Source organism: Dendrobates tinctorius, unplaced genomic scaffold, assembly GCF_039654945.1.
Source record: "Dendrobates tinctorius isolate UK_male_01 unplaced genomic scaffold, ASM3965494v1 ptg000024l, whole genome shotgun sequence".
Classification (NCBI taxonomy): Eukaryota; Metazoa; Chordata; class Amphibia; order Anura; family Dendrobatidae; genus Dendrobates; species Dendrobates tinctorius.
The window spans coordinates 7,407,265-7,431,467 of record NW_027361692.1 but is presented as its reverse complement, the minus strand read 5'-3'; the positions used below and the strand labels follow the sequence as shown (position 1 = coordinate 7,431,467).

General features: G+C 44.4%; 1 protein-coding gene across 1 annotated transcript in view; it reads left to right on the top strand.

The window, feature by feature from the left end:
* The window catches only part of CD109 (CD109 molecule), a 465,421-nt gene that overhangs the window by 108,828 nt on the left and 332,390 nt on the right, over positions 1 to 24,203 (top strand). The window lies entirely within an intron of this gene.

Here is a 24,203-nt window from a genome sequence, read left to right as displayed (position 1 = left end):
TTCGTCTACTTACGGGCGACACTAACGGGGGTCCCGCTGCCACCAAAACACGACGGACAGCGGACCCTGTGTCACCACTATGTCACAATCCCACCACTGACACGGGTGTATCAGCGGACGGAGGGACGTGACACAATGCCGGCACACGGCTATCACAGGCACCGTTGGGGCTTATCTTAGTTATCCCACCACCGGCACCATGTGACAAAAATATCCAGCAAGCTAATCTCGCTCTACAATTTGCCGCAGGGGGAGTTTAATTTGGATGCCCCACCACTGCTATCAATCTTCCAAGTACTGCGGGGATTTATGTATATCCCACTTTCTCAGTTCCACTTTGGAACTCGCAGCTCTCCGGCGCCCCCCTTACCCTCAGGTCAGTCAGGGAACTGCACCTAGGATAATTAGTCGCCGGACGGGCTGCCTGTTGTGAACCAGCAATTAGGCTTCTGCAGTAAGGGAATTATCAATGCTGTGGCCGCAGACCCTTATTCAGCAATATAAGACCCTTCTAGACTGCCAGCAAGCCTCTATAGCCGTACACAACGCGCTGCCACCAGTCACGGTTACTTAATTCACAGTGTTAAATTAAGAGGGTCCGTGGCAAACCCCTTGAATTAGTAGCGATTATCTATCAAAGGCGTATAGTTCGAGTCTTAGAGCATAGAGACAGATCTAAATAATTATTTCATTTATTTTCCGAAAGAGGACAGTGATTACAGATAAAAGTTGCTATAAAATTGAGACATAAAATATGTACAGTACAGGTATAAAATAAAAGTGGAGAAAACAAAGAGATTACACTCACAGTTCCATATTGTTCCTTAGGCAGACCATGTGGCTTTAAGGTGGGTGGAGGCGGAGCTGCACTTCTCCGCTCATCTGAGTTCTTGTCAGCACGGACTCTGCAGCTGTTCTGAGCTGGTTTGCCCAGGAAATGCCTTATAGACTTTCCTATGTGACATCACAGAGAGGTGCATTCTGGGTTGATCCCACCTCTCTTATCCAAGTTATGTTTTGGCTACAAAACTTAGATTAGCTATAACTTTATGGGAGAAGCTGGTATGGACTCATCAGTGGTATCATGTTTCCCAGCGTAATAAGCCCATCAAGAAAACATCAAACATCTATGCGATATGACCGTCCATTTGGGAGCAAATCCTATCTCATGTTCTGGACAGGGTAGAACTTCGAAACATACGCGTCTCGAAGCTGGGACCGCTCAGGTTACAAAAATATGATTTTCATATCTCTAGGGTATTTGGTTCTTATGGTATAGTCTCTCATAGTTTTATTCGTTTCAAACAAAGAAGTTTTTCCCGCACTTTTTTCTTCTCTTTCAGCCGAGGCACATGAGAAGCCAAATGGGGTGACAGGAAATTGGTTTATGGCACTCGGGGGAAGGGAAGCTGCTGTAGTGTGCAATGTAACTGAGACACTGGCAGGCAGCTTCTCAAAGAAAATGGAGGGTTTGTTAGCACATTGCAACAGAAAACATATCTTGCAGACATTGTACATCACACCTCCCCCCTTAAGAGGGCGCTAAGGAGGCATTACCTCTCGGTAATCGGCCATGCGCACCTCAGCGGGTTCGCCCCGGCGGGACAACCCATCGGCATTGCCGTTTTCACTGCCCTTCCTGTGTTTTACAGTAAAATCGTACTGTTGAAGGGCAAGTCTCCAGCGGAGCAATCTTCCATTGGTTCCGGACACTGTGTGCAACCAGCTCAGAGGGTTGTGGTCAGTTACCACCGTGAAGGCGCGCCCGTACAGGTAGGGCTGCAAACGCTGCAGTGCCCACACCATGGCCAGACACTCCTTCTCGATGGTCGAGTATGCCACTTCCCTCGGCAAAAGTTTCCGGCTCAGGTACAACACGGGGTGCTCTTGGTCCCCCGAGTCGACCTGGCTAAGCACAGCACCGAGGCCAAACTCGCTGGCGTCGGTCTGTACCAGAAACGGGCGACTGCTGTCGACTGCTCTCAACACTGGAGAGTTGCACAGGGCTGCTTTCAAAGCTTGGAAAGCCGCCTCACAGTCATCTGTCCAGTTGACTGTTTGGGGTAGCCTCTGCTTGGTGAGGTCAGTCAAGGGTTTGGCAAGGGCGCTATAGTCCTGTACGAACCGCCTATAGTACCCTGCAGTGCCCAAGAAGGACTTCACCTGTTTCTTGGTCCTGGGGGTGGGCCAGGACACGATTGCGTCCACTTTTTCTGGCTCCGGGCTCATGGAACCCCCGCCTACCCGGTGCCCCAGGTAGTGGACCTCGCGCATGCCTATCTGGCACTTCCCCGGCTTGATGGTCAGGCCTGCCTGGTGAAGACGCTTGAGCACCTCCTGGAGGTGCTGAAGGTGTTCCTCCCAGGTGGAACTGAAGACGGCAATATCGTCTAAGTACGCCACCGCGTACTCCTCCAGTCCCCGAAGCAGGTGGTTGACCATCCGCTGGAAAGTGGCAGGGGCATTCTTCATGCCGAAGGGCATGACCGTGGACTCGTACAGTCCAAAGGGGGTGATAAAGGCGGATTTCTCCTGCGCCTCAGGGCTCAGGGGAATCTGCCAGTATCCCCGACTCAAATCCATGATGGATATGTAGTTGGCGTTTGTCAACCGCTCGAGCAGATCCTTGTGCTAATTGGTTAATTACTGATTGTGGCCTTTTGGTGGCTGAAGCTAGCAGACATTTCATTTCATATATATTTAGCTCTGGTTGGGATAGCACTCGTGCGGGCTCACGCGTGCAACAGATATTAAGTGCAACGGGATCAAGTGTTTTGCAGTTAGACAATGCAGTTGGACAGGGCAGGAGACAGGTAAGGTGCATAAGTTTTTCATGCACGCATGCTTCTTGGTCAGTCGTACTACATATGCATTGATCATATTAACCTGCTGCTTTTTTGTCTTCACCTCTGCTTTCTAACAACTCGCCTGCCCTTTTACACATTCTGTGCACTCTCTGCATATCCACCCCTCCCTTTTCCCCTCTCCCATGTATAACTCTGAGGCTCTATTGACATTTCTTACCCACACCAAACCATCCAAAACCACCATGCAGCACTCAAAACGTTCATACAAATCATCCCACCACCTGCTTTTTCTGTTTTTTCTCCTTTTAATAGTTGCAGGTGACATCTCCCCCAACCCTGGGCCTCCCTCCACCAGCATACGTTACTCTCCTCCATCTGCATATAGAAACCCTGCTAATCTTATTAACATTCAGTGCATGCCTTCTCCTCTCACTTTCCAATGTGCTCTCTGGAATGCACGGTCTGTGTGTAACAAACTGACTTACATTCACGATCTTTTTCTCTCTAATTCCCTTAACCTTCTGGCTATTACAGAAACCTGGATCCAGCATTCAGACACCACCGCTGCTGCCGCTCTCTCGTTTGGTGGGCTAAAATTTTCACATACCCCCAGACCTGAGAACAGACAGGGTGGAGGTGTTGGTTTGCTCCTTTCATCACAATGTGCTTTCCAGGTCATCCCCCCGGTTCCCTCACTTACATTTCCTTCCTTTGAAGTCCACGCCGTCAGACTCTTTAAGCCCTTCTCCTTACGAGTGGCGGTCGTTTATCGCCCTCCAGGCTCCTCCCGCCAGTTTCTAGACCACTTCACCACCTGGCTTACTCACTTTCTATCCTGTGACATCCCCACCCTCATCATGGGAGACTTTAACATCCCCATCAATGATCCGCTCTCCCAGTCTGCCTCTCATCTTCTTTCTCTAACTTCTTCATTCGGCCTCTCACAGTTTACTAATTCTCCTACACATGAGGACGGGAATACTCTGGACCTGGTTTTCTCCCGTCCCGGCTCGCTGCACGACTTTACTAATTCACCCCTCCCGCTCTCGGACCACAACCTTCTTTCCTTCTCTGTCAAGAATTGTCTCCTCACCCGGAACACCCCCACTTACCACACTTATCGGAATACACATACCATTAATACCCAACAGCTTAGGGACAATCTCCACACATCTTTAGCCCCCATCTCCACCCTCTCCTGTCCAGACATAGCATTGTCACACTTCAATAATACACTGAAGAATGCCCTAGATGAAGCAGCACCTTCTATACGCAGAAAGACCCGACACAGACAACGGCAGCCCTGGCACACAACGCAAACACGCTTTCTTCAGCGCTGCTCGAGGTGTGCAGAGCGGCAGTGGAGAAAATCTCTCTTAGCAGAAGACTTCATCCACTATAAGTTCATGCTCAAAACCTATAACTCTGCCCTTCATCTGGCCAAACAATCCTACTTCACCACCCTCATCACCTCACTATCCAACAACCCAAGACGACTTTTTGAAACCTTAAACTCCCTCCTGAAACCTAAAGTACAGGCCCCCATCACCAACCTCAGCGGTGAGGATCTGGCCACTTATTTCCTAGAAAAAATCAACCACATCCATCAGGATATCTCAGCCCTATCTCCTCAGTGCCTGGATCCCCATCCCTGCCGCACCTCAAGCTCACTAGACATCTTTGAGCCTGTTTCAGAAGAAGAAGTTTCCAAGCTCCTCGCTTCTGCTCGGCCTACAACCTGCAACAGTGACCCTATTCCTTCACAGCTCCTGCAGTCTCTCTCACCAGTGGTCACCACTGACTAAAATATTTAACCTCTCTCTTTCTTCAGGTATATTTCCCTCCTCATTTAAACATGCCATCATAACCCCTTTACTTAAAAAGCCATCCCTGGACCAGAACAGCACTGCTAACTACAGACCTGTCTCTAACCTTCCCTTCATCTCTAAACTCCTGGAACGCCTGGTCCACTCCCGTCTAATCCGCTATCTCTCGGATAACTCTCTTCTCGACCCCTTACAATCTGGTTTCCGCTCTTTACACTCTACTGAAACTGCCCTCACTAAAGTCTCTAATGATTTAATAACAGCTAAATCGAAAGGTCATTGCTCCCTGCTGATTCTCCTGGATCTCTCTGCCGCATTTGACACTGTGGATCACCAGCTCCTCCTCACTATGCTCCGCTCTATAGGCCTCAAGGACACAGCCCTCTCCTGGTTCTCCTCCTACCTCTCTGACCGCTCCTTCACTGTATCTTTTTCCGGCTCCTCTTCCTCTTCTCATCCCCTTACTATCGGGGTCCCGCAGGGCTCTGTCCTAGGCCCCCTCCTCTTCTCTTTATACACTGCCCCTATTGGACAAACAATCAGCAGATTTGGGTTCCAGTATCATCTCTATGCTGATGACACCCAATTATACACTTCTTCCCCTGACATCACCCCTACCCTAATTCAAAATACCAAGGATTGTCTGTCTGCTGTCTCTAGCATCATGTCCTCCCTCTATCTGAAACTAAATCTCTCTAAAACTGAACTTCTTGTGTTTCTCCCCTCTACTAACCTCACTCTACCTAACATCGAAATAACCCTGGAGGGTTCAACCATAACTCCCAAGCAGCATGCCCGCTGTCTTGGGGTCATATTCGACACTGAACTTTCCTTTACTCCGTACATCCGATCACTCAGTCGCTCTTGTCACCTGCATCTTAAAAACATCTCCAGAATCCGACCTTTTCTCACCTTTGAAACTGCTAAGACTCTTACTGTCGCTCTTATTCATTCTCGCCTGGACTACTGCAACTCTCTTCTGATCGGTCTCCCTCTTACCAAACTTTCTCCGCTCCAATCCATCTTGAATGCGGCAGCCAGGGTCATATTTCTGTCCAGCCGCTTCACCGATGCCTCCATCTTGTGCCAGTCATTACACTGGCTACCTATTCGCTACAGGGTCCAGTATAAACTCATCTCTCTCACCCACAAAGCTCTCCACTGTTCTGCACCGCCTTATATCTCCTCTCTCATCTCTGTCTATCGCCCTACACGTGCCCTCCGTTCTACAAATGACCTAAGACTAACATCCCCCGTAATCCGGACCTCGCACCTCCGCCTCCAAGACTTCTCTCGTGCTGCTCCAGCTCTCTGGAATGCACTTCCCCAGGCGATCAGACTGATACCTAGCTCTGACCTATTCAAGCGCGCTTTGAAAACCCATCTCTTCAAACAAGCCTACCACATCAACTACCCAGCAAGCTAACTTTGCCCTGTTCCCTCCTTCCAAATATTATTCTGAATCTGCACCCTACTATTCATCTGTCTCCACACCCTTCATGCACATGATAACTGCACTTGATACTTGTCTATTGCACTTAAACACACGGGATGATGACCGGATCATGCAGCTTTATATGAAAATCCCTATTATAATTGCCAGACCTGAATTAACAAGCATTTTTCACCTACTGTGTCCCCCCATTTCCTTGTAGATTGTAAGCTTGCGAGCAGGGACCTCACTCCTAATGTCACTGTTTGAATTGTCTTAACTTGTATTGAATTTATTGTCTGTACATGTCCCCGCTTAATTGTAAAGTGCTGCGGAATATGTTGGCGCTATATAAATAAAAATTATTATTATTATTATTATTTTTATAATGACTTTCTCAGTTGCATATGTCCACTCTTTTGGGTAACATTTGACTCTGCATTGTCTTTCAAATCACACATCACAGACATTAACAGACAATACCTTCTCCAACTTAAAAAATTCTTGATTTGGCTCTTTCCTCATGTTTGAGCCATTAAAAATGCATATCTTCATCATCTCATGCCTACACTACTGCAACATCCTTCTGTGACCTCCAATTGTGCACCTTTCAAATTTAATCATAACTGTTCTACCTGGTTAAAGGGATTTTCACAAAATCATAACTGGTTAAAATTACAAAGTGCTTGTAAAAAATGCAACTTTGTATTCTACTTGTTATTACAAATTCTCTCTGTTCTAAAGTATGAATAGATTTCTAAGTTTGTTGTTTACTGGTTATTGCCTAAGTTACTGGCCACCAATCCACTACAGTCTATCAGTGGTGGCAGGTTTCCAAGGTAAGCATAGCACTTACAAGGTCTTATCTATAGACCTTGTAAATTCTTCTTTGAAACTGGCTGGATTTCTGGCTCCTACCAATTCCAGTGCCCCTGTGCTTCTGTAAGGGGGTGAAGTGCAGGAGGAGCCAGGGGAGGGTTGCCTCCTCTTCTCCGTGCCTGGATCAATTGAGCAGAACAGCAGGTTCCCCGGGGGACAGTAAAGGAGCCAGGAACAGGAAGAGAGCAGAGCAGAGAGCGGGAAAAGTGTGCGCGCTTTTCACAGAGCAGGCTGGGCAGGAGACAGGGGAGGATGCTGACACAGACAGGGAGAGAGATAGATCTCCCATTCATCAGTCAGAGACCGAGGGACCGCGCACAAAGACTGCAGACCGTGAGTACGTGAAGCCGGGTACTGCAGTGTCAGCAAAGTTGCACTCTCATCCCTGTGATAAGACTGTGCCCTGCAAAGAGACTGCACTCTGTGATAATACTGTCCCCTGCAAAGAGACTGCGCCCTGTGATAAGACTGTCCCCTGCAAAGAGACTGCGCCCGTCATCTGGGCTGTGACCTGTTTAGAGAGACTGTCCCACGTACGAAGTTCCGGTAACCTTGATGTAAGTGCAGAGCCCCTGACTCTGGTGAGAGAGCATCGCTGAAGAGTTGGAGAGAAGGACTCGGAGCATAGGGGATCTCGCTTGCCTCATACGCCTCTGGTTCCCGCAGTAACCCCTCATAACCACTCATATCTCGGTTGGACCTTGTTAAAGACACGGGACACTGAGTACTACAGACGACAAGCGCTGCTGGTGATTCGGCGACGACGGGGGAGAAGAGTGACCCTTCAATCAAGACCCATTTGATCTTTGACATTTACTTCTCCCAAAAACATATTTTAAGATTTCTCACTTTTGTTTCCCTTACTCTCAAATTTGCTACCCCAATAAGTCAGACTTCAAACACAAACTTAAAACCCACTTCTTCAGAAACTCCTACAAACTACAATAACCAAATGAGCAGATTCTACCCTCACCTGCTGTTTCCTTCTCCCTTCCCTTGCAAATTGTAAGCCCTTGTAGGCTTTTCTGTTAGGTAATCTCTGCATGTGTGGTGGCTATGCGAGTACTAAGCCAGCATTTCTGCCTGTTTGAATACTATGCTCGAGTTGCCACGACTTCAAGTCGTGCGGCCATTCTACAGCTGCTACACATGCAGGGATTGCCTAAAAGACAGGCCATCCCTGCATGTGTTGCAGCTGTCAAACAACCGCATAGTATTTGAGTATGCCATAATACTCAATTAGCACTCGAGTGTGCTCAGATAACACCTTATCGAAGCATGCTCGCTCATTACTATGAAGTTCTCTCATTATATCACAGTCTGTCACTCATTTAGTTGTGAGTATTTTACTTCTTTTGAACCAAACTAAAGCAACCACCTTTAACTAGTCTATTACCGAAATACATCAACCTCTATATAGGTACCTAACTGTCTCTGCATATTGTAAAGAGCAGGGGATCATACTGTGTATGGGGGGTGCTGTGTAGGCATCATAATTTGTGTAGGAAAATGTATTGCTAGCTGCCTTCATACTAGGTTTGGAGGAATGTACTGTGGAGGGCATAATGCCATGTGTAGGGGAACTTGTAGGGGTATCCTACTGTGTGTGGGTGGAGATTGAGAGGCAATGAAAGGGTACCCCACTGTGTGGTAACACTAATGGGTCTTATTAAGAGGAATATCTTTGTGTAGGCACATATAAAGGACTAGGCGAGGTCAGGGAAGTAGTTTAGCGTACAATAGAAAGTGTCGCCTATGTGCTCTTCTTTCTTGTCTTTTAAAATTTTGAGATATGCTGATAGCAAGCATTTTAGCTACCATAATATTAGTATTGCCCAAAATGTCTGCATTTTTTTCCTGGCAATCACAATAAAACAAAATAATTATTATTATATATAAGTTTTATGAAGTGATCCCAGTAATTAGCTTTACTTTCATCCTTTCATTTTGTGCTTAAAGCAAACCTGTCAACAGGATTTTGCTAAGTAAACTACAGGCATTGTCATGTTGTTGCTTTCATACTGATTAAAATGAGTCCTGGGATGAAGAAGTCTGTCTTGTGGTTCTCCAGTAATCAGTGTTAGAAGCTTTCAGTTAATATCATGCACCTGCTCTGGGTCAGAACTGTAGGCAAAGTCTTATCTTCCTGCTCTTAGCCAGAGAAAACAAGAAAGACTTGTCCACCGGCCATAATGAAGCACAAAGAGTCCGTTTCGCTCTGTCTCTATAATGAGGAACATGTTTGTGTTTCAGAGCAGTGCCCACTCTTCTCATGGCAGTTTAACCCTCTAAACAGAGGTGTAGCTAAGGTTTCAGCCGAGGGGGCGAAGCACCTCTGAGTGGGCCCCCTAACCTGAGTAACATTTGCTTACATCATTTTGGTGGTTTTAAACACACTAGTGAGCATCTCAGTGGACTACTCTGCATTCCAAATGAGCAAGATTATATTCTGCTATATCGCTACACATGAATAGATGGTTCTAAACCCCTAAATGCAAAGCAGCTACAATCACAACCCCAGATATACCTAAGGAATGTAAATCTTTATTCTCTGGCAAAAAAATGTAAAACATTTTACTGTTAAATAGAAATAAATTATGGAGCTCACCAAATCAATGTCCATGTTGTTCAAAAATAACTAAAAAATATGATTTTTTCCAAAGAACAGATGAACTGAACAAAACCAAAAATTTGATGAACTATGGACAAGGAAAAGTCACTTCTTACAGTGCCATTCTTCTCTCCTGTAGTTGAGCAAATCTGTCAACCACCTTGTCTTCGTCAATTTCAATGTCCCTCTCAATACTAAGCAAGGTCAAGTTGGACAGTCGGGCCTCATTCATGCATGCTCGCAAGTGTGTTTTAATAAGTTTCAGACGGCTGAAGCTTCTCTCCGCTTTTGCACTACTGACAGGAATAGTCAGATAAATTCTATAAAGTGTACTTAAATTTGGGAAAGCATGATGCATGTCATTTGCAAGTAGAAGTGGTAAAATTTTGTCAGTGGTGTCAACCCTCTTCTCTATTGACAGCTCACTGTACATATTCTGGAAAGTGAGGAACTCGTCTAAGACTTCCTTGGGTTCTGTAGACACATCATCTGAGTAGAAACGTGCAAGTTCAATCACTCTGTCAGCAACATCAGGGTCTTGAAAGTGTTTGTTATTGAATGGACTAAATAATTTGGCAATTTCTCTAAAATCTGAAAAACGGTGCTCAAACTGGCTCCAAAATACATCTAGTATAAAATACTTCACTTTTGAAGAAAGCTCGGCTATCCTCAATTGACTCATCTTCAGCTGTTTCATCAAAAAATCGTTTCCTCTTACAAACTTTTCTTTCTTAATATATGGTTGTGTGATTGCACTTAGTAGCCAAGTCATTGGCTGTATTTTCTAGGGTTTCAAAAGCCTCATCTGATCGCAGCTCTCCGATTTGTGACATGCATGCGTCAATTAAATGTACAGCTGCATTGACGTCCAGTGACTCTTATTGTAGGTAGTTTGAGAGGACATAAGTTTTCTTTAAGAGTATATTCCAAAAAACTAGCATTAGTTTGAATTCATAAGTGCTTCGGCAGCAGTTTTTGGGCTGGTGCCATTATGCATCTTGATGCATCTCAGAGCCTCAAGAATTGTGGGCAGGCTTTGGATTACTGCATCAGTCACCTGTTTCATGGAAGCCCATCGCGTATCCGACAGCCTCTTCAGTGTTAACACTGTTCCTTCAAGGATTTTATCATGCTCTTCTTCAAGAATTTTATATCTGGGTAAAATTAATGTTAAAATGTATACAGCGTTTCAAGGGTACCAAAGAAAATTTTAGCATTACACAATGCACATGCAGCGTCTAGCAGAATCAAAATGAGATTGTGTGCATAACTATGTACATAAAATGCTTTTTCAGAGCAGTTTTGTTTTACCCTGGCTTGCAGCCACATTAAATGACCTGATATTGTCCTTGTCCCATCATAAGCTTGCCCTCTCATTAGATTCACATTAAGACCAAGTTCTCTGGTGAGTGTATTTATTAATACATCATAGAATGACTCTACACAGCCATCTGGAAGCTCTTCAAATTTTATAAAACGCTCAATGCTGTTTCCCGTTTTTGTTACATATCTCAATGATAAGGAGAATTGATCAGTTTTTTTATGTCAATAGTTGAAGCCACAATTACTGAAAAGAACTGTGCTTCTTTTACATCCTGTACGATACTGCACATAGTTTCACTGGCCAGTGCAGAAATCAGCACATTTTGTGATTCCGAACTCAGATACGTAACACGACCAACCGGATTCTTCAGATGATGTTCAAGCACAGTGTCATACTCTCTGTGACCCCAAAATGCAAGACCCTGCTTTGCTAAAAAAAGAGTGACATCTCTTAGCCTATGAATTATTTTTCTATTTCTTTCCATATGCTCCTTTTCACCTTCAATGAGCTCTGCTATTATTATGCTGTCTTGACTGATTCGGTATTTAGTTATAAGCAAAGTTTTCTCTGCATCTCTGTGAGTATTAGACCTCTCATGATGTTCTATTTTTTTCAAGGACTTTTCTGAAGTTAGAGAAACCTTTGCATGGCTCTGCCCAGACTCTATTCTTTTCCTCTCTCTTGCCTAATAGCCAGCAGCAGAAACAATATAGATGGTTTGTTTTAGGAGAGTAAATTAACCATTGTCGTTCAACTGTGCATGATTTTCCCACTTTTCGACTGTACCACAAAGGACTGAATCTTCTTTTCTCTGAGTCATAGGGAAAATTGTTGTAGTGGTCATTCAAGCCTGGCTGACATGAGCCATGTTCCAGAAAAACTCTAATTATATCAGTAGTAAGAGTTTGATTTTGTAACAGAAATGGATCAGTATGGTAAGGCTCTTCGATATTTAATTTAAATATGCTGTCAGAGGCAGTAGTGGTCATAGCACAAATATAAAGATATGGGCTAAAAAAAGCTGTGAATAAGATCCAGAGTGGATCGAAATGCGTAGCTGTTTCAGTGTCATCCTTTTGCTGGAGAGGAGAAAGCCATCATGCTGTTATTCTGAATTTTACTTCAATAAAGCAAGTTTTTAGTAGCTGAAACAATCCTTTTTTGTCTTCTAGTAGTGGTCATACTAGGACCTGGATTGGTGTCAAGCTCCTCAGTGTGGCTGGTGGAACTGGTAGGAGAGCTTAAGCTTCTAATAGGATCACAAGTTTCAGATCCCTAGTCATCACTGCTCCTGCAAACACAGTCTTGATGGGCTTTCCATGGGACTGTTGTGAAAAACTGGCAATTACAGTGCAGTTATAGAGACTTACAAGTGATGCTCTTTCTAATTGAGTCGTTCACTTTTCCAGTCTTTAAACGAGGCACAAATCGCCACGACGCAGCTTCAGAGATTACAACAAAGAAACCTTTGACTTCTCATATTTCCAGCACCGTCACCATCTATTCCCAAATTGCACAACCTCCTCATTCTGCTCATAGCCTAATACTGAGCCACTGCTGCTGCTATATGTGTCCCTATGGCCGGGGTCAGGGTCACACATGCAAGAAACTCGCACGATTCTCGTGCGAGTCTCTCGCATAAACATCCGGCACTGCCGCCGGCACTTGGACCAGAGCGTGCGGCTGTATGCAATTCTATGGAAGATTCTATGATGCTATGTATGACTCTTTCTGAACAGGCACCTTGCCACTGCAGGGCCTTCTTTGATTTACGGACAAGATTAACTCTCTTTACTCCATGAATATATAGTTCCCCTGATGAATCCCCACCATTGGGGAAGAAATACGTAGGGAGTATCCAGCCCCTTATCATCGGGGGTGTTCACTATAGGGTCGACTTGGGGCCTGTCCTTGTTAGGACAGGAGCAATGCTGGGGCACAACAGGGAGTTTAGGAAATTATTATGGTCGGATCTGTTTCCCCACAAGGTATTTCTGAAAGGAGGCCGGGATTGCATGTCCATCAGTAGTGGTGAGACCAAACCATACTTTAATGAGCACTGGTTTGCATGCGCACTATATATTATGTTGTTTTTTTGTGTCTTCTTCTGTCTTTTTAATGGTTGATTAAAGGTTCTGTTTATTAATTGGGGATCTCTCCAGGGTATATTCGTCAGTCATCCCCTGAGGGTATTATAAATGGTGGTGAGAACCTCACACCATAGCTGATTCTGTGAGTGAGACAATGCACATCACTCGGATATCATCCGAGTGCTGTGCAATATACGCCGACACCGGCAATAGAGGAGATAGAGAAATTAGTTTCTCTGCCTCCTCTGCAGCTGTGCTCTGATCCGCTCTGTGCGATAGGCTCAGAGCACAGTAGCATGACACTCGGCTCCCGCATACAGCAGAGCTGGAGCCGAGAGTCATTAGCATATTGCATCCAATGCTCTCGCATCAGATGCCTTATGCTAGTTTGAACCCTGCCTTAGATAAGATTGCATTGCATATAATCTAAGATATGCATGGAAATTGGGATACAAGACCCCTACAGCGCCACCCCCTATAGCCTAATTCAGCTCCTCCTCTTCCCCTCACATACACCCCACTCCCACAGTAACATCATCCAATCCAAGCCTTTTAATTTATTTAAAATAACAATCATTTTGTTCCACATCAGTCATCCATGCTTACATTTCTGAAAACGTTCTTCTCCATCCGTAATAGTTGGTCCAGGCCAGGCACTGTCTTGGGCTCCTGGGTCCTGCTGGTACAACCTAAGCTGCAGCTGCTCACTAGGACCCAAGACCATCGTGGACCAATCAGAGCGCACCTGCCACCTGGGGTGGAGCTAATTGCATTGCTGTCAGCCTGTCAGACTATCAGGTTAGTAGCGCTCCAGCCCACACCGTGCGCAGCAGTGAGACTCTGCTATTAGCTGCTGCTGTGCAGCAAGCAGAGTTTCTGGGCAGATGGAGACCAGGCAGTGGCCCCGCAGCGTGCCGCCCTGTCAATGACACAATGACACATCAGAGAGCCACAGTCGCGTGTTACATAATGACTGAAGCCACCACGGCTCCGGATGGGCCCCGCCCCGCCTCCTCCATCATGTGACGGGTCCGGGGCGAAGCCGCAGCATGCTGCCATGTCTCTCTGAAGCATCAGAGAGCCACGACTGCTTATTACTTAATGACAAAAGCGGCTGCGGCTCAGTGGGCCCCTCCATGTGACTGGGCCCAGGGCGATGGCCCCCTCTGCCACCCTGGTAGCTATGCAACTGCCCCTAAATGCTGCAATCGATATCGATTGCAACATTTAGAAGGCAGGCAGAAAAAGGGAGTCACCTCTTCCCTCCGATCAGCGCCAACATGATTTCATTGCGGAGGCCCGATCATTGCCATGATAACACAATGTCGTCATGAAGACATTCGGGTCACCAGGTTGTAGCAAGCTAGTTAGATCATGTGCAGTGCATTATCTAACTAACTTGCATCATTGTAGCACTAACTGATATCATTTAATCGTTTAATTGTGCATGAAACTGATATATTATATAGAGTCATTACAAACAAAGTGATCTATTTCTATTAATGTTAATGGTTATGGCTTACAGCCAATGAAATCTCAAAAGTCATTATCTCAGTAAATTAGAATACTTTATAACATCAGCTTGACAAGTGATTTTAAAGTCCAAAATGGCCAAGGAAATTTTATTCTCCAGCAGGATTTGCCCCTTTCCACACTGCCAAAAGTACCAATACCTGGTTTAAAAACAACAGTATTACTGTGCTTGACTGGCCAACAAACTCGTGTGGCCTTAGGCTACTTTCACACGTCCGTCGGTGGCATTCCGGCTCCGTGCGGCAAAAAGATGGAGTGCCGGATCCAGCCGTGAATGGAGGGACCGGAAGTATATGCGGCGCATCTTACGGCGCCTGACACAGCTATGTTGCGGAGTCGCCGGGGAAGAAAAGGATCCACGAGCCAGTGAACAGGGTATGAAAAAGAGAGAACGGGGTATGAAAGAGAGAGTGAGAACGGGGTATGAAAGAGAGAGAGAACGGGGTATGAAAAAGAGAGAGAGAGAACGGGGTATGAAAGAGAGAGAGAGAGAACGGGGTATGAAAGAGAGAGAGAGAGAGAACGGGGTATGAAAGAGAGAGATATCCGGGCATGCGCACAGGGTAAAACCGTGCATGCGGTGGCCGGATCAGGTAGAAGCCTGATCCGGCGGCCGGAATGTGCCATAGCGTAACATTGTCCCGCAGAGCCGGGAGGGCCGCATCCGGCCATGTCCGGCTTTTTTCGCCGGACAAAAAAAACGCTGCAGCACCCGTCCTGTCCGGCCGCCGGACAGAGGAATCCAGCCGGATCCGGTAAAAACCGGAACAAACGGAAGCACATGCGGCGCGATCCGGCGCATGTGCTTCTCAATGACAAAAAAACGCATCCGGCGGTAAAAAAAACCGGATCCGTTTTTTTACACACATGCCGGATTGTGCCTGACGGCACAAACCGGATGTGTGAAAGAGGCCTTAACCCCATAGAGAATCTATGGGGTATAGTCAAGAGGAAAAAGAGAAACCAGATCCAACAATGCAGATGAGCTGAAGGCTGCTATCAAAGTAAACTGGGCTTTCATAACACCTCAGCACTGCCACGGCTCATTGCCTCCATGCCATGCTACATTGATGCAGTAATTGATGCCAAAGGAGCCCCAACCAAGTATTCAGTGCATCTACTGAACATACATTTCAGTAGACCAACATTTCGGACTTTAAAATCATTTTTCAAGCTGGTGTTATAAAGTATTCTAATTTACTGAGATTATGACTTTTGGGTTTTCATTGGCTGTAAGCCATAATCATCAACATTAACAGAAATAAACCCTTGAATTAGATCACTATGTCTGTAATAACTCTATAATATGAGTTTCACTTTTTGTATTGAAGAACTGAAATGAACTTTTTGATGATATTCTAATTTTGTAAGAAGCACCTGTATATATTGCACCCATAATTATTTTTATGAAAAAAGAATTAGCAAAAAAAATTACACATATTTGATATCACCAAGACTGAATGACCCACCCTATAAAAATGTTACACTAGTTAACTCCTTCATTGAACCCCTAAAAAAATAAAGAAAAAACAATGCTTTATCATCATACTGTCAAACAAAAAGTGGAATGAAATGCGATCAATAAGATGAATGTACCGTATATACTCGTGTATAAGCCGACCCAAGTATAAGCCAACCCCCCCAATTTTGCCACAAAAAACTGGGAAAACTTATTGACTCGCGTATAAGCCTAGGGTGGAAAATGCAGAAGCTACTGGTAAATTTCAAAAATAAAAATAGATACCAATAAAAGTAAAGTTAATTGAGACATCAGTAGGCTAAGTTTTCAAATATCAATATTGAATCAGGAGCCCCATATAATGCTCCATACAGTTCATGATGGCCCCATAAGATGCTCCTTACAAAATACACCCCATATAATGCAGCACAAAAGTTAATAATGGCCCCATAAGATGCTCCATACAAAATACACCCCGTATAATGCTGCACAAAGGTTAATAATGGCCCCATAAGATGCTCCATAGAATAATATGCCTCATATGCTGCTCCATAAAGGTTATGGCCCCATAAAATGCACCATAGATTATGCCCCCATAAGATGCTCCATAGTTTATGCCCCCTTAAGATGCTCCATAGATTATGCCCCATAAGATGCCCCATAAAATACTCCATAGATTATGCCTCATAAGTTGCTCCATAGATTATGCCCCATATGCTGCCCCAAAAGATGCTCCATAGATTATTCCCCCATATGCCGCCACTGCTGCAAATAAAAAAATGACATACTCACCTCTCGTCGCTGAGGACAAGGTGCCGGTGTACTGAGCTGGCTGCTCAGGGCCCCGACACCTGCGATATTCACCTGTCCCCGGTACATCGCTGTGTCCGCTCTGTCTTCTTAGTCCTCTGTCAGTGATGTTCAGGAAGCAGAGGGCGCGGCATGCACTAACTACATCATCGCGCCCTCTGCTGCCGGAAGTGAACGTCTCTGACAGAGTATGATCTCTGAAACCCCCGCTCCCCCTTCCCCACCGACCCCCGGTATATGACTCGTGTATAAGCCGAGAGGGGGACTTTCAACCCAAAAAAATGGGCTGAAAATCTCTGCTTATACGTGAGTATATACGGTAAATAAAATTGACAAAGCTGAAAAAGTCATCTTGTCCCTCAGAAAAGAAGTCATCATACAGCTCCATAAATGCAAAAATAAAAATGTTATAGCTCTTAGAATAAAGTGATGCAAAAATAATTATTTTTTCTATAAAAGTTTTTATTGTGTAAAGGCACAAAAACATAAAAAAATAAAAATGTGGTATCACTGCAATTGTACTGATCTGAAGAATAAAGCTGCCTTATCAACTTTACCACACATGGAATGGCATTAAAAAAATTAAAAAGACAAATTTCTGAATTGCTGGTTTTTGTTCATACTGCCTACCAAAAATCAGAATAGAAAGGGATCAAAAAATGTAATGTGCCCCAAAATGGTATCAAAAATAAACATCAACTCGTCCTGCAATTAATAAGCCCTCACATGACTCTGTCAGCAGAAATATGGAAACATTATAGCTATCAAAATAAGTAAAATAAAAAAAAGTTTAATTTTTTTTTGTTTTTTTAGTGCATGGCAGCAGCAAACAAAAAAACCCGATATAAATTTGGTATCATTCTAATTGCACAGACCTGAAGAATAAATTGGTTTAATTACTTATTTCTCCTGAGGAACGGTGTAAAAAATAAATAAAACCAATTGTGACGAACCCTCAATGCGTCACCTCGCCTGATGTCACTATTACGTCAGAAGGATCACGTAATGTGGTCTCCCCCACTTTCTCCAACGTGATGTTTGGCCCACTGTGGGGACATGTAAAGTCAGCTTGATACAGTTTTACACAGATACTCACTGTCCGCATGAGCCCAGGAAAGTATGGGGAGTGAGAGGATGTGGCCCACGCAGTCAGTGACGTGGAACCACACTCACCCAAAACACTGACAGGCTGAGAGGCCCCTTTCACTAGCACCAATGAAACAGTGTTTAGTCAGTTGGGTAGGACTGCCAACAGTTCCTTGTTAGATATAAACCCGGGCCGTTAACAGGATTATGTCAGGCCAGAAATCAGCCCCAGTAACATGGAAAGTTAAGCTGAGAAATTGGTGTGGATTAATGGATTGAGATAAAAGAACAGCCAAAGGTTAAAATATATTTAATCACCTTAAGGACACTCTAGACAAAACACTATATATACAATGGCTATACATATACAATGGCTAGATATGCAAATACAATAGTGATAGGACAACATATGCAGAATATAAGAGTCCCCTGTCAGATGAAAGGCCTGGCTTGCGGGGTAGGGTCTGCCTAATTGAGGCTTGTGGTCCCCTTTGTTCCTTGACTTCTCCCCACACGATAAGTCGTCATGATCTAGCCATTAAAAAGCAATAGGTCATGCTGTACAAGAGAATTTAACTCCTTTGGGTCACTCCTCTCCTGCCTTCTTGGCTGAACCTAAATCTCCTCCTCTAAAACATCCAAAACATAAGATGAGTCATAACTCCTTAATGGACGGTCTTAGGGAGGAGGTTTTGGTGCCATCGGATCCAGCTTGGCCCCTGCTATGCATTGAGACCAAACACAGCTTTGCTACATGGCTCCTATTAGCCATTCTTCGTAATTCCACACTCTTGGGTGCTAGAATGGATCGAGACTCTGGAAGGCGTTCGGCCCATTCCAAAGATTTCAAAAATGTAACCGATGTGTGGCTATCACTGCAAACCTAAAGCAAAGAAAGTAAGAATCCAGCTCAGGACGGAGTAGGCAAAAATAGGACAAACCTTTATTGGACAAACTTAAAATATCCAAAACATAGCACACCAGTGGAGGCTATAAACGCGTTTCAACTAAAAAGTCTTTCTCATGATCTCAAGGGTTATAAAAGGGTTAATAAACTTCTTGGATGTGATTTTGAGCACCTTGTGAGTGCTGTTTTTGGAATGGTGTCAATTTTGGGTATTTTCTGTTATATAGGCCCTCTCAAAGTCACTTGAAATGTGATGTGGTTCCAAAAAAAATATTCTTTTTTACATTTTTATGTAAAAAATAAGAAATCGCTGGTCAACTTTTAACCGTTCTAACGTCCTAAAAAAAAAATATGTTTCAAAAATTGTGCCTATATAAAGTTGACATTTGGGATATGTTATTTATCAATTACAGTGGGGCAAAAAGTATTTAGTCAGTCAGCAATAGTGCAATTTCCACCACTTAAAAAGATGAGAGGCGTCTGTAATTTACATCATAGGTAGACCTCAACTATGGGAGACAAACTGAGAAAAAAAAATTCAGAAAATCACATTGTCTGTTTTTTTTCATTTTATTTGCATATTATGGTGGAAAATAAGTATTTGGTCAGAAACAAAATTTCATCTCAATACTTTGTGATATATCCTTTGTTGGCAATGACAGAGGTCAAACGTTTTCTGTAAGTCTTCACAAGGTTGCCACACACTGTTGTTGGTATGTTGGCCCATTGTGATGTTTTTGGCTTTTCGCTTGGCAACACGGACTTTCAACTCCCTCCAAAGGTTTTCTATAGGGTTGAGATCTGGAGACTGGCTAGGCCACTCCAGGACCTTGAAATGCTTCTTACGAAGCCACTCCTTCGTTGCCCTGGTGGTGTGCTTTGGATCATTGTCATGTTGAAAGACCCAGCCACGTTTCATCATCAATGCCCTTGCTGATGGAAGGAGGTTTGCACTCAAAATCTCATGATACATGGCCCCATTCATTCTTTCATGTACCCGGATCAGTCGTCCTGGCCCCTTTGCAGAGAAACAGCCCCAAAGCATGATGTTTCCACCACCATGCTTTACAGTAGGTATGGTGTTTGATGGATGCAACTCAGTATTCTTTTTCCTCCAAACACGACAAGTTGTGTTTCTACCAAACAGTTCCAGTTTGGTTTCATCAGACCATAGGACATTCTCCCAAAACTCCTCTGGATCATCCAAATGCTCTCTAGCAAACTTCAGACGGGCCCGGACATGTACAGGCTTAAGCAGTGGGACACGTCTGGCACTGCAGGATCTGAGTCCATGGTGGCGTAGTGTGTTACTTATGGTAGGCCTTGTTACATTGGTCCCAGCTCTCTGCAGTTCATTCACTAGGTCCCCCCGCGTGGTTCTGGGATTTTTGCTCACCGTTCTTGTGATCATTCTGACCCCACGGGGTGGGATTTTGCGTGGAGCACCAGATCGAGGGAGATTATCAGTGGTCTTGTATGTCTTCCATTTTCTAATTATTGCTCCCACAGTTGATTTCTTCACACCAAGCTGGTTGGCTATTGCAGATTCAGTCTTCCCAGCCTGGTGCAGGGCTACAATTTTGTTTCTGGTGTCCTTTGACAGCTCTTTGGTCTTCACCATAGTGGAGTTTGGAGTCAGACTGTTTGAGGGTGTCTTTTTATACTGATAACAAGTTTAAACAGGTGCCATTACTACAGGTAATGAGTGGAGGAAAGAGGAGACTCTTAAAGAAGAAGTTACAGGTCTGTGAGAGCCAGAAATCTTGATTGCTTGTTTCTGACCAAATACTTATTTTCCACCATAATATGCAAATAAAATGAAAAAAAACCAGACAATGTGATTTTCTGGATTTTTTTTTCTCAGTTTGTCTCCCATAGTTGAGGTCTACCTATGATGTAAATTACAGACGCCTCTCATCTTTTTAAGTGGTGGAACTTGCACTATTGCTGACTGACTAAATACTTTTTTGCCCCACTGTATATTGTGTGATGTAACTCTGATATAGGGGCAAAAAAAAGGCTGAAAATTGCAACATTTTTTGCTAAATTTTAGATTTTTTTCACAAATAAATGCAAATCATATCAAACAAATTTTACCACTATCATGAAGTACAATATGTCACTAAAAAGCAATCTCAGAATCAGGCTGATCTGTTGAAGCATTCCAGAGTTATTACCTCATAAAATGACACTGGTCAGGATTGTTAAATTTTGCCTAGTTAGGAAGGTGAAAAGGGGTAATGGGATTAAGGCTGTGTGCCCACGTAGCGATTTTTAAGCGTTTTTGCCGCGATTTTCGGCGCGAAAACGCAGCAAAAACATTTAAAAATCATGTACAGAACGCCCCCCCATGCATTCCTATGGCATTCCGCACATACTGTGCTAATGCTGCGCTTTTCTCCGCGGCGGAATCGCATCGCGGAAAAAATCGCAGCATGCTCATTCTTTTGTGCGGAATCGCAAAGAATTGCCGCAATTCCGCACCCATAGGAATGCATGAGAATCGCTTACTTCCCGCATGTGGCTATGCCCACCATGCGGGAAGTTAAGCGTCTCATGTGCGGTTGGTACCCACGGTGTGGAGGAGAGGAGACTGTCCTCCAGGCCCTGGGTACCATACCCCTGTAAAAAAAAATAATAAAAAATAAAAAATCAGGGTATATTTACCTTCCAGGGTCCCGCGCTGCATTCCCGGCCTAAGCGTTCCCAGTAATGCCTTGCGGCACGGTCCAGTGATGACGCAGTCTCTCGTGACTCTAGCGGTCTCGCGAGATCGCTATAGCAACTCGAGACCACGTCATCACAGGTCTCGCAAGGCATTACTGGGAACGCTGAGGCCCGGGATGGCAGCGCGGGACGCCGGAAGGTTAATATACACCGATTTTTTTTTATTTTTTTTAGCATTTTAACATTCTATCTTTTACTATTGATGCCGCATAGGCGGCCTCAATAGTAAAAACCTGGTCACACTTGTCAAACACTATGTTTGACGAGTGTGACCAACCTGTCAATCACTTTCCAAGCGATGCTTCAAATCGCTTGGAAAGTGCTTGAATATCGCACGCGAAAATCGCGGCAAAATCGCGATCATAATCGCTGTAGAATCGCGGTGAAATCGAGCGGAAAAAAATGCGCGATTTCTGGGAAGGAGTCCGGTTTTTGGTGTGCATTTTAACACGCACCGTGGGCACATAGCCTAAATGCGTTTTTTTACTTCTCTTTTTGTCACGTTTGGTTTGCGAGCAGTCTCAAATGAGATTTCACAGGAGGTTGTGGCAAAAGTCACTTCCTCGCAGTGTCCGGACCGTCACTCCTTCTGGAACAGGATGTCTTCATGGGGCAGCTCTGCAGTTACTAACTACAGTTTTTTGCTTTGTCGCCCTATGAAGAGTTCCTGGTTCCACAGCGCTTATGGAATATGTTAGAGAGGTGAGCGCTACACCCGCACTCTGCTTCTCTCTCTGCCGCTGTTGCTTCTGTGAAACAAGACATCATCAGGGGGACATGATACAAGCAGTAAGTGACAATAGCGCCACCCCGCAGCTTCTAGCACCACGCAGAAATGACTTGTCATTAGGAGGTGGTGCTGGTATCAGTCACAGCTTCTATAACCGACCCCTGATGATGATTCTTTTGAGAGGTGATAGAAGTTGTGGGGCGGCACTGGTGTAACTGACTGCCTCTATCTCTGCCACCTTATGACATCTTGTTTCACAGTTAGAAGCAGCGGTGTCAGAGGTAGAAAAAGAGTGCAGACACTGCATGCATCTCTTCCACAGCTTTTACCGAAGATCCAAGAAATGTTCAGAGGGCGGCGACGCAAGAAACTGTAGTAAGTGACTGCAGCGCTGTTCACTGATGTCCTATTCCATGAGGGGAGCTGGGCGCTGCAAGGAAGTGAGTGCAGGCTTTGCCTCCCGTGACGTCCCATTTGAGATTCCTCTCAAGCGATACACATGAAATATGGTAAAAAAAAAAGACAAATTTAGGGATTAACCAGGGAGAGTTGTAGGTTACTTTTGTAATTTAGGTTTGTGTAATACAACTTAATTACAAAATTTCTTAGGGTGTAAGGATAAATATTTAAAAAAGACATTTTAGCTATTAGACCAACCCTTTACACCTGCTTTAATTGTTTGGTTCTATTTTTTTTAACCCCAGATGGCAGTAGAGTCAAACCTGAAAGAATAGTAGAGCATCATTTTGTCATAATGGAGAACACTGGTTGTTCACTGATCGATAGCTTTAGTGATAAGTAACTATATCTTTCTATCAGGCGCATCTTAAGGGTGTGTGCACACGCTGCGGACTCTGCTGTGGTTCTGCAGCGGATTTGGCCGCTGCGGGTCCGCAGCCGTTTTTGCTGCGGTGTAGAGTACCATTATTGCCTATGGGAATAAAAAACCGCAGTGCAGACGGTGCGGATTTTTCCGTGTGGTTTTCCTGTGGTTTTGAAACCGCAGAAAGAATTGACATGTCAATTCTTTCTGCCGATTCCGCTGTGATTTGCCATCTCCTCCATTGTGGAGATGAAAAACCGGAGGGCAAAACCGCAGAGCAATCCGCAGGTAAAACCGCAGGTGTTTTGACCTGCAGATTTACCTGCGGATTTTACAAAAACCGCGCGACCAAATCCACACTTCAATCTGCAGCATGTGCACGTACCCTAAAGTAGTGTGTGCCTTATTGCTCCAGAGAGTGGAGTAAGATTTGGGGCTTCAGGTGCATCACAACATATCATGAACAAGTCACAAAATTTTTGAGCACTCTTGCATTGTGCAAAGATATTGCCACTTTTCAAGATTTTTTATGTCAGCAAAAGCACTTTGACAAAACAGTGTTGAAAAGACTAGAATTTACATTTATGTTCTCTGTTCTGTGTTATATGTCTTTCCGTACTGAATGGAAATGACTGCTAATGAAGGAGTATGTGACTAGACTTATTCATCAGCCTTGTCTAATTGTTAACCTCACAGGACAAAACTTCTTTTCTATTGGAGGAGACTCATGGACAGGTCTGGTCATATGCTCCTTCATAAGCTGCCATTGTATGGACTTGAGAGCTGTGCAGTCTGAGGAATGCTGTACTAACAAGAGCAGGAGGAGAACCTGGCATAACAACATAATAGTAAGAGCTAGTGATGGGTCATTTGTGAATGATCGAATACAAAGATCCTGCTCCCTGCTGTGAATGATGGGAGCTGGCACCCCAGTGAGAGCTACTAAATTCTCTTAATGGCTCTCAGTGGGCATATAATTCCAAAGTTTGGCAGATGTAACCCTGCCCACCTGAGATAAACCACACCTATTCATCAACTTAAGTAGCTGGCTGCACATGGGCGTGGTTTCAATGACTGGTGGGTGAAGTTTCAGCCATATTGACACCACCTTAAATATATGTTCACCTATGGTGAACATATATTTAATAGGGATCCATTT